Here is a 12,319-nt window from a genome sequence, read left to right on the forward strand (position 1 = left end):
TCAGTAATCCTGCTGTGGCATAAAAGGATTTGTGCCTGCTTTCTTAAAACAATGAGGTGAATTTGTGGGAGGCTGAGGTGAGCAGATTGCCTGAGCCTACAGGTTCGAGACCAGCTGAGCAACTTGGTGAGAACTCATCTCTACAATAAATCAAAAATCAGCCAGGCGTAGTATTGCACGCCTGTAGTTCTAGCTACTCAGAAGGCTGAGGTGGAAGGATCGCCGGAGCCCAGCAAGTCGAGGCTGCGGTGGTCGGGAGCGGCCACTGCACACCAGTCTGGGTGACAGAGTGAGAATCCAGCTCAAAAAAAAAAAAGAATTTCCTCCACAAAGGTCAACTTGAACTACCTAAAACAAAAGAAGGAACAAAACCAACCAACAAACTGAGGCTCATTTTCTGTGTGAATGTATCTAAACTTCGGGCAAATAAATAACCCATATTACTAAGCACAAAGCTATTGAAACTGTTAGATTTATTTTCAGGAGCCACTGAGACCAAACAAAAATTGTAAGAAATAAAAAAAAAAAAATACAAGGGAACTCAGGGTCAAATTAATCCACTAGACGATTATCTTTTTTTTTTTTGAGTTGGAGTCTCACTCTGTCGCCCAGACTGGAGTGCAGTGGCCACTCCCGGCCACCGCAGCCTCAACCTGCTGGGCTCCGGCGATCCTTCCGCCTCAGCCTTCCAAGTAGCCGGAATTGCAGGCATATGCTACCACGCCTGGCTGATTTTTTGATTTATTGTAGAGATGAGGTCTCGCTGCCCGGGCAGGTCTCGAACCCGCGGGCTCAGGCAACCCACTCACCTCAGCCTCCCAAAGGTGGACGATTATCTTAAAAGCAGTATTCCCTGTAGAACAAAGTAACGAAACTATCTAAACACCCTTCTAGAATTAACATTTGGATATGTCAAAAAAGAACCTAGAATAAATATATAAATAACAGTATGTTCTGTGTTAAGCCTGTAACAAAGAGGTTCCTTAGTGCCATAACACAAAGTACTGTCAGATCTCCATTTTTTACAAAGAAACATGATGGTCTTTCACAATGGTTCAAACTGTATTTATAGTAACAGTGTAAAGACTTGAGATGAAAGACTTTAACAGTCAAAGCTACAGCTTGACAAGAGTTACGGTTTTGATTTTGATTCTATTTGTGGTCTACAAATATAAGACAGAAGATACTTCCATGAGATTATGGAATCCTCTGAGACTCTACAACCTTAGAGAAGCGATAAAACTGATGAAAATGCATCTGGTTTGGGAGCAGACTCCATATTACATGGTAATGCTCCAAGTTTAACAACTACGACTGCAGAAGACTATGGGGAAGGGGAGGAGGCAAAAGGCTGAAATTTCAGCAAGTGACTGGGCAGAAAGAAAAAAAACAAGGGGAAAAAAGATGCGCTAATACTGTTTGAAAATGGCAGCCTATTAATAATCACTGCATTCCTGAAAACATAGGCAAATCATACCAGCATTCCTTCCTACTTACGTTAAGCAAGCCCAACAAGCACAAGAGTTACATTGCTCTTTGAGGAAAAGGAGGCCGCTTGATAGCTGAATATATATCTAAAATCAGTCCCTGGAGTTGCTACCAAGAGCTTACAGATTTGGAAATCATGTACTTTTCTCACTAAGAAGGAGAACAAATTATTTTCTCAACTGGAAATTCTTACTTACTCCAGAAAGAATTATCCTTCTACATATATATATATTTTTCTTTAAAGCAAAGCAAAACTACACTTAAACATAGACTTTCGGTCACAGTTCAAAATATCTATTCAGCATTCCCTCTCCCTGATGCCTTTTCTTTCAAGAAAATCACACACACACACACACCACACACACACACACACACACACACACACACACACACAAACACTCACTCCAACAAGAGAGATATACATTCTATAATATATATTCTGTATGAATTAGAAGATTCTTCCTCTTCTTAGTTCACATAGTGCAAAAACCACTGACTGACTTGCATATTTTCTATCCATCATTAGCCTTTATTTTAAAATCAGACACCTGGCTTAACATTTTATGGAGAAAAGGTTAAAAGCCCTAAACAACTGTAGCATAATCAGCAGGAGCATTGTAATATATAAAATCACAGTATCAATATCACAGAAATTCTCTAAAATATCGATTTTCGATTGATTGCAAGTTAATACTATCAGTTATCAAAGTAAAACTATTTTGTCATCCATGTTTGGAAGAATTTGAATTCATTTCCATTCGTGTAATCTCAAAGAAAACATGAAGAAAAGGCCGTTATTACCCAAATGGATCGATTTCTTCTTTCTTTACAAAATAAGTGAATTATCATAAACCACTTTTACACATCACAGATTTCTGAAAATGATATTTACAACATGATTACTTGCTATTTCATTTACTATTTTATATCAACTGACACATTTTAACACGTACACTTCTGCGCAATTACCAGGGGAAAAATAACCCGAATCAAATTGAAAAATTCCAATAGATACTAGTTCAATATATGTGGTGAAATTAGATACATCTGGTCTACCTTTTATTCTTTTGGATTTATCACTTCTTGTGTATCTTTTCCCATCAAAGGAACTTTAGAGGAGGAAACTTAAACTTTTAACAAAAAGAATGTGCCTTAGAAATTTCAAATTCTGCCAGAATTGGTGGCTCAGCCTGTAATCCCATGCTTTGGGAGGCTGAGGTGAGTGGATTGCCTGAGCCCATGGGTTTGAGACCCGCCTGGGCAGGCGAGACCTCATCTCTACAATAAATCAAAAAATCAGCTGGGCGTGGTAGCACATGCCTGCAATTCTGGCTACTTGGAAGGCTGAGGCGGAAGGATCGCCGGAGCCCAGCAGGTCGAGGCTGCGGTGACCGGGAACAGCCACTGCACTCCAGTCTGGGTGACAGAGTGAGACTCCAACTCAAAAAAAAAAAAAGAAAAAATTTATAAATCAACTCGTTGTTCACTTGTTTAAAATAGACACTGAAACTCTATAATAGTACTTGATTGCCACTCCAAGAAACCTGAATAATGCATTTTGGAAGACTTGCACACATCCACACAATTCTGGATTAATAGCCAAGCAAACAATAAGTAATGTACTCCCCTCCAGCAAAAACTCAGTGAAACATCAATCTGACTTTTGCTTAACACTTACTGCTTAATGCTCACACATTCTCCACAACTAAGTGTCCTCTCCCAGAGGCATTTCATTGGAGAATCTCAATCACCTGCTCATTCATCCACAGAAAGAGAAATTTAGTGATGAACAGGATCACAGAGAAGGGGAGAAATGATAACATACCCCACTATGAAATGAAGAGATGATGTAAAGGGGCCTGGTCACTCCAGCTACCGATAACTGGATTGCAATTAAAGGGACTTTTGTCACTTCTTTGCTGGGCAATGGGGCCAATTACCTAAAACCCTTTGCTAGAATTTAGACCCATACCAGAGCAAGGTCCTTCAGGAAAACTCGGATGATTACTTTTGACAAATGTTCTACTTGAGCATAGTGTAGTTACTCAAATCCTTTTAAAAATGACTACACTTAGAGTAAAACAATCTTTAAAAAGTCTACCCAAAAACACATTCTTGTCCCCCCAACACACACACACACCCACACACCCTCGCTGTGTGCAGTCAGCTTTCTGTTGGCCAGTTTACCAAAGATAGTAAGTTGGTGAATAAATATTTAATTTATGCAACCAAAACCCTGAAAGACTGAGCTTCAGATGTAATGTTTTGCATTCCCTAGGCACACTGCAGAGAAATATCTTTAAAAAAATACATTCACAGCTGTCCTTTAAAAGAAGAAAATGGAAAACCAAAGAAATATCCACACATATGCATACAACACATCAAAGCCGACCCTCTGTCAACCAGCATTTCTATAGAGACATTCTTTCCATGATTGAAACATAAGCTCCAAAGGTTAAAGAAGAGGAAAAGCAGTCAAATAGCACTGCCCAGGATTCAGTAGTACTAGCTAGCTGTACTCTCTTCTAGTCTTCCTGCTACAAAAGACACTGGCCCAACTTCCTCAAACACACACACACCCCGACATAGAGTCTCATGGAATTGCACACATGTGGTAGGAATGTACACACCAATATTGAACCGAGCACAATACCTAGAAACAACAGCACAGGATCCACACTAAAACATGCACGTATCAGTGTGCACCCATCGTGCACACGACACGACACACAGACACGCAGCCACTTAGACCCACATGCATGCGCCGTCCACCTCAAATCAGTGTGGGACACACCATGCATACACATGTAGAATGTTTGAGCTCCGAAATGCCGAACATACACACAGACTGTGCACAGAGTTATTTATAAAATTCCAAAGGTGAAAGAATGGGGAGCGAGCGGTAATTGCTACACAGTGGTCTCCTGAGAGGCAGAGACTGGAGGGAGGAGGTGCCAAGTGCTTCACCGATGGAGAGAAGCACAGCCCAGTCCAGTGAGCACAGTACTGGGAGAAGTGTCTCGGGGGTTTCTGACGTGGGGTCCCGGAGAGAGTCCCTGCAACCCTCGGTGCATGCGCATGCGTGCGTGCGCACGCACCCACACACACACACACACACACACACACACACACACACACACATGGGCCAGGGGCGAGCCCACTCCCACAGAATAAAACAGCAAGGAGTCAGGCAAGCAGTCAGTGGTTGGGGCAGGAAAAGGTCATCCCTGGCGACAAGCGTTGGTGCCAGAAGAACAGTGGGGCCCCGCTGGTGGTGTGGCTGGTTGGTGGGGGACTGTACCTTCCAGAAGGGCAGCCTCCACCCAGCTGTGATCCTTCTACATCTTATCTTTCATGTTTGCATCTCATTGATGGTTCTGATGATGATGTGGGGCCATCCAGGGTGTGCCTTAGGTTCCAGTCCGAACCCACAGACCTAGTGACCCTGTGTGGGGGGCAGGGTGAGGGTGCGGTGGTGGGGGGCAGGGTGAGGGTGGTGGCGGCGTTATCGTGGGAAGGACAGCGAGGGAATGGGTTAGAGCTGGCCTGGGCAGAGGCAGAAACGGATTCCAGGCCACAAAGGTGACAGCTCCGGAGATGCTCTGCTCGGCCCCTCTCACAATACAATTTCACATCACGGGAAACGGGGCGCCATGAGCAAATTCGTGCGCGCAATCTCCCCGCCGCCCCCTACTCAGGCCACGCCCTAAATCCTCAGGAGACATCCGCCCTCACCCTCCAATGCCGCCACCTCCACCAAATTCACAGGACGCTGCCCACCCTGGGAAGGATGTGCCGCCTGTTTCCCTCTGTCCTGCCCTGACTGAAAACCGCAGACACAGTGAGTGGCCTCTGTAACTTGTGCAGGAGACCACCCCGCAGCTCAATGCCTCCGTCCTGTGTACTCACACTCACACACTGGCACACACTCTCATTACTTCCCTCTGCTGGACTCCCTCAAGCCTGTTCTGGCAAGGCTAGGTGGATTCCCAGGGCCTTGATGAAAGGGCACTGAGCCAGTGTCTTCTGATACACAACTAATATTGTACATGCAACGTCACACAACGTTGGGCCACCTGTATAACCTTAAACAATGCAAGACCAAAGAGCCATGTCCATAGACAAATGCAATGCCATACCCTAACACTAATTATTTTGAAATTGGGTGGAATCCTTCTGTAGAATAAGCCACTATGCATATGCAAATAACTGAACAGCTGATGCTTATGTATTTTTAAAATTATAAATTCCAGGTTTGGAATCATGAAAGAATTAGACTGTTGTTCTTTTTAACAAATTACCGGAAAATTGTGTTCAGACTTAAAAGTTAATTGTAACCTTTCCAACATCTTACATCTCTGGTGATTGTTTAGGTCGATAGAGTTATCGTTAAGCAAGGAAAGAAATGAGGCTGTGACCCACACATTAATTATGTTTATTTGTCTTGAGTATCTGAAAACAAAATGGTCACTCCTGCTGGATTATTTACCTAAGTTACTTCCTGAATATAATAATAATGGTATGTAAATAGTACTCTGTGTTTTTTCAAATACATTATCTCATTTGATCCCCCAAACAACAGTTAAACATATATCTTTCCCTCAACTGCACCGATGAGAAACTGAAGCTTAAACACATGACAGTGTATTCAAGATATATTGCTAAATCTGTTTTAAGAACACCACTTGTCTATTGACACTAATCTCATGTTGTTGATATTTTTTCACTCTGCCTGATTAAAATAAATATTCATGCCTAAGAAATGAACACTTACATCTAATGAAAAGACATATGTCTAAGAATGAAAGCAATTATACTAAGGTGACTTATTTGAGAGCACTGTCAAATGACTCTAGTAATAAACATGCTTGATTACCAAAACTAAGCAGAGGCCGTTCATAATCATAAAGAGCAACATATGCTAATTCTTTAAAAATACTTGCTTTATTAATTTGTTAGTCTAAGAATAAACTCTGCATCAGTTTAAGGAAATATAAAAAGATTATCTCAACTTTTTCTTTTATGAAAAAATGAATTTAGAGAACATGCTGAAATTATCCCTAGGGGAAAATTTTACCCATGCCATTTGCATAATTCTATCCAGGTGTATTATATTTTTCCTTTCCATTTTAAATATATTATATTTGAATCACATTCATATCAGCATTTATTTTCAAGGATACTCTTTATGTCTAAAGTAATTAATATATTTTCAAAGTATTTTCATTCTAAGGATTTTTTTCCTATTTGGAAATGCCTATATAAGCAATCAGACCAAAACATAATTTGTTTTTTTCTTTGAAGTAGTGCTTAATAAGAAGTTTTGGAACCAGCTGATTAAAAAACCATGTGTACTCAGTTACTTCACAGAAAGACCTGTTTCTGTTATTAAGGAAAAGAAAAGATATTGTCCCAATTAGGCAAATGTAAATTGATGGTGGAACTACATAAGAAAAGCTATTGTTTATGTACCCAATCTCTGATTGTGAGCCAAGTAAGATTAACCAGTATTGTGAACTGACTCTTAGATTCTACCTCTACTTTTGGATACTTGAGTGTAAATAGTCTATAGCAGGTTAAGTCTCATTACACACTTGGTGAATAGTCTATTCCAAAATAACATGGTTTATCAAGCACGGAACATAGGTCATTGTTGGATTCTTTCTTCTGCATTTGTGAAAGTATATGCAGCCATACTTTTTCATATGGTTCACTCATTTTCTCAAGGGAGAAAGAATAGGTGTCAAGGGAGAGAGAATAGGTGAACCAATTTTATATATTTATAATTATAGGACTATTTTAAACATAAAGTGATACCCTTAATAAGAAGTGAAAAAGTAAAATTATGCAAAATTGATTAAGAGCAATATCTCTTTGCTAAGAGACTATGAATGTAAACATTAGCTACACTCCAGAAACATGCAGAAGGGTTTTAATATTATCTGAAACTAATTTTATCTATACTTCTGATAATTTTTCCATTACGAATGGAATAACTGTTCTCATTTGGTTACTTGAAATCTGCAACAGTGTAATATTTTAAGATTTCAATGTATTGCCTTATCACTTTGCACCTAGCAGGGAGCCTGAAAGGGCTGTGTACAGTCTAGTGGTAAGCTTCCACAGAAGAGGACAAGAGAGGCACCCACCACCATATTGAAGGGGGGACAGGCAAGTGCAGGACCAACAGATCCAATCTCTGTGACTGATGGATCAACTATTCAGGGCTTGATCATGGCCCAAAGGCAATATCCTGAGAGCACAAACTTCAGAGGGACCTGATGAGTGCTGAGTTCCAGGCGCCCCATCCCCTACCCTGCTCCAGCTGTGGGACAAAGCATGAGGCCAAAAGGGAGGAGGAAGAACTCCAAAGAGATCAGTGGTAAGTCTGGGGCTGACACAAACCCCCTCCTTCCCAGAAATCCTCTGAATGTCAGGCCCACACAGCTGGATTAAAACTGGAAGGGACAAATACAGTTGGAGCCTGGACATCAGTTACAATAGGAGAACTCCATTCCAAGATAGGCCTGGATGTGTCACCCCAGTAAGAGTACATGCCTGGGGAAGAGACAGTCCTGTACCTCCCCACCAGAGATCTCCTTTACCATAGGAGAGTGGGAGGGGAGGCCTGCAGCCCCACCCACCTCCACTGTCCCTCCTCCTTCCCTGCACTATTCTCTGAGAAGAGTGAAAGAGCTGGCTCTGCAGGAGAGACCTGATTAGAGGAAACATTACAGTGCCTACCACAGAGGGCAGTTTTTTTTTGTTGTTGTTGTTTGCTTTTGGTTTTTGTTTTTTAAATTTTTCAATTACTTTTTATTTTTTATTTATTTTATTTATTTTTTCTTTTGATTTGGAGTCTCACTCTGTCGCCCAGACTGGAGCGCAGTGGCCGCTCCCGGCCACCGCAGCCTCGACCTGCTGAGCTCCGGCGATCCTTCCGCCTCAGCCTTCCAAGGAGCCGGAATTACAGGCATGCGCTACCACGCCCGGCTGATTTTTTGATTTATTGTAGAGATGAGGTCTCGCTGCCCAGGCGGGTCTCGAACCCGTGGGATCAGGCAATCCACTCACCTCAGCCTCTCAAAGGCGCGGAATTACAGGCTGAGCCACCGAGCCCGGCTACTTTTTAAATTAAGAAATTTTAACGGCTTTCTTGCTGATTCATCTATTTAAAAAATATTTTTCCATTGTGCATAAATGTGTTAGTGAGGGTTTGATCTGCATCTTCCCCCCTCCCAAATTTTTCTTTTCTTTTCCTTTTCTTTTTCTGTTTCTTTCTTCTTTTATTTGTCATTTTCTCTTTATGTGTATGTGAATGATTGAATGTTTATCTTTTGATTTTGTTGTTAGTTTTTGTTCTTTCGTTCTTCTGGGTCTTTTTTATATTCATTTTTTATAGTTTAAGAGATAGGTCAATAGACGTGTGAAGGTTCGACCTTAACCCTCTTCCTTTTTTTCCCTTCGGTCTTTCTGTTCTTTGTCCCTATTCACATTGTACTATGCATGTATGTGTGTGTTTAGTTTTCTTGGGGGTTGTTTTACTGCTGATAGGTTTGTTTAGCTTCGTTGTTATTCCAGTTTCTTTTGGAGTGTGTGTGTATGTTTATTGATTCCATTCATTTCCCCTTTGCATCATCCTATAGAGTGATAGTCGGGAGTGGGTCTCAGGGAAGAGGAGAAGCTATTCAGTAAATAATGCTGGGAAAACTGACTGATGACATGCAGAAGATTGAAACAGGACCCCTACATATCCCCATACACAAAAATTAACTCTAAATGGATCAAAGACATAAACATAAAATCTCAGAATCTAAGAATCTTAGAACATGCAGGAGACACCCTTATGGAAACTGGAACTGGGAGCCAATTCCTATTCAGAACCCTAAACGCCAATACCTTAAGAAATGAGATAGACAAGTGGGACCTCATCACTCTAATGATCTTCTGCAAAGCAGAAGAAGCCATCAAGACAGCAGGGAGAGAGCCCACCGAATGGGAAATGTTGTCATCTGAATACTTGACAAAGGCCTAACATCTAGGATCCACAAGTAACTCAAATGCCCGAAAGGAAAACAAACAAACAAACAAACAAAAGTCTCTTTTAAAAGTGGGCAAAAGACATAATTGGACACTTCTGAAAAAAAAGACATAAGGGCAGCCAACAGACACCTGAAAAAGGACTCAGGCTCAGGCATCATCAGAGAAATGCAAATCAAAACCAAACCTAAGCTCAGTAAGAAAGGCCACATTAACATGACAAACAACAACAGATGCTGGCAAGGATGTGGAGAAAAAGAAAGCCTTCTACACTGCTGGTGGAAATGCAAGCTAGTGCAACCTCTTTGGAAGAGAGTGGCGATTTCTGAAAATACTAGAAATTGATCTTCCACATGACTCAGCAATTCCCATATTGGTAATATACCCAGAGGAGCTCAAATCATTCTACAAAAAAGATACTTGCACACGTATGTTTGTTGCAGCTCTATTCACAATAGCAGAAACTTGAAACCAGCAATGTTGCCCATCGAAGCTGGACTGGATAAAGAAAATGTGGCACATGTACAAAATGGAATATCATGCGGCCATAAAGAAGGACAAATATATGGACTTGGCAGCAATTTGGATAGATTTTGTAGTCTATCACAGAAACAAAGAACAGAGTACCATATGTTCTCACTGATAAGAAGATCTTGACCAATCATAATAGTATGAGAAAGTGTTTGGCAGTAATGGGATACTATCAGGGGAGGGGAGTGAGATTAGCAGTTGAGGGAAAGTGTTAGGGTAGGGGCACACCTCATCAGCAAGTGTACCGGCATAATCAATTGTGCCCCACATTTTTATAATAAAAAATGTAAAAAAAGAGAAACTTAAGAAACAATCTATTCTCAAAAGGAAGTAATAAATTAACAACCTAAACACTAGGTCTAAGTTCACATTATACACTATTTCAAATACATTTTTATCCAACTTGAAACTAATTTTCCTTCCAAATAGGCATAGAGATCACTATACTCTTTTTTCCCTTTCAAATTGCAAAATCGAAATCTAGGTTCCATATTTGAAAGAAGAGCTGAGGAGACACAGACATAAGGATATGATGCTTTGTGTAGATTGCAGCAAACAACTGAATCAAATCAACTGAAATTTTAGTGATGAAAGATAAAACTCCATTTGTAAAACAATATAAGTCAGGCTAGTGAGCCAGTACATATTGTCACAATTATGCTCATGTGCACCTTTGGGGTGACCTCAAGTCACAAGTCAATGTTTTCTCAAATGCTAAGGATTCCTGATTATAGCCTAAAATCATAGTGCCACTAACACAGTGAGAAAATGTCAGAAACGGTACCAACACATTCTCCCATGTCGCCTTGTCACTCCTGAGAAATTATACTTATTTCTTTTCCTTTTTTGTTTTTTTTGAGTTGGAGTCTCACTCTGTCACCCAGACTGGAGTGCAGTGGCCGCTCCCGGCCACCGTAACCTCGACCCACTGGGCTCCGGCGATCCTTCCACCTCAGCCTTCCAAGTAGCTGGAATTACAGGCATGCGCTACCACGCCCAGCCGATTTTTTGATTTATTGTAGAGATGAGGTCTCGCCAAGTTGCCCAAGCGGGTCTGGAACCCGCGGGTTCAGGCAATCCACTCACCTCAGTCTCTCAAAGGTGCTTTGTAGAGGCTGCTGTCCTCACACCACTGGGTCACAATCCCCAAGCTGTCCTTTGTCATTTCCCCCATGAAGAGGAGAATGTTCATGTGCCGTGTTTTGCACAGGATAACCACCTCATAGCTGAAGGCCTGGAACTGCTCTGGGGTTGGGTCGACAAACTTTAGGATCTTCGCAGCAACATATCCATGTCACTTTCCCTTATAAACAGTTCCAAAGAAGACTGACCCAATCTGAGTGGAGAGCATCAATTCACTAGCTTCTATTTTCCAGTAATAGTTTGAATCTCTTTGTCCATGAGACCTAATTTTCTTTTTCTCCTGGGTCCTGGATCCTGGTGCCCACTCTCTTTGTGCTGTCACAGGGGTTTTGGACTGTGACCAAGCCATTGAGCTCAGATGGTTGGGGCTGCTGGACAGGGCTGAAGGTGAGGCAGATTCTCTGTGACTTCCAATTGCACCCTCAATCATCCTGCTGTCCACAGATAGGATGACCATGTGGACATTAGGTGTGGACATAGACCTCTGCCTCTGGGAAAGGGAACCTTCAGAGGAGGGGCTGGAGGTGTAGAACGTGAAGGCGTGAGGTGTAGAATACCTGTGCTGGGAACTAACAAGTATCCGGGAAACAGGCTCTCGCATATGACTCATTGTCAAAGAAGGGAGTGCTGGGACCCCACTATCACCAGTAGTGGATTTGGGAAACAATAAGAGTTGTCTGATATTACTCCAGTCCACCCACATAGTAGGTACTTTGGTGCTACAGTGCTCATGAAATTTGTGGCCACAAGTCTGACATTGAAATACGTTGAGCAGGAATTTCTGACAAATGTCACAGAAGACAAGCTTCAGGAATGTCTTTTGAGCAAAATTGTGTGTTGTGAGGGGAATATGATCCAGGAAATCTACTTGAAGTTCTTCTCCAATCAAAGAAGCAGCATCGGTATTCCAATCTAAAAGTGCATTTTTATCTTTGTGTTCGTAAGGAAGTCTGAACACCGCACAGCACTCTGGTTGTAAGTCTCTCACCTTGAGTGCTTTCATAAGGCAGTCATGCAAACTCATTCCATTTCTCACATTAACCACTGTTCTTTGCTTGTTTAGCAAGAAAACACGGATAGTGTTGTTTGTCTTAGAAGAATCTGTGAGTTTGCCCTC

At 41.6% G+C, this 12,319-nt stretch overlaps 1 pseudogene; it reads right to left on the minus strand.

Moving 5' to 3' along the window:
- Positions 1–11,146: 11,146 nt before the first annotated feature.
- LOC103272672 lies at positions 11,147–12,313 on the minus strand (annotated as a pseudogene).
- Positions 12,314–12,319: the final 6 nt, after the last annotated feature.

Source organism: Carlito syrichta, unplaced genomic scaffold (genome assembly GCF_000164805.1).
Source record: "Carlito syrichta isolate Samal-C Ts95f unplaced genomic scaffold, Tarsius_syrichta-2.0.1 Scaffold313146, whole genome shotgun sequence".
Lineage (NCBI taxonomy): Eukaryota > Metazoa > Chordata > Mammalia > Primates > Tarsiidae > Carlito > Carlito syrichta.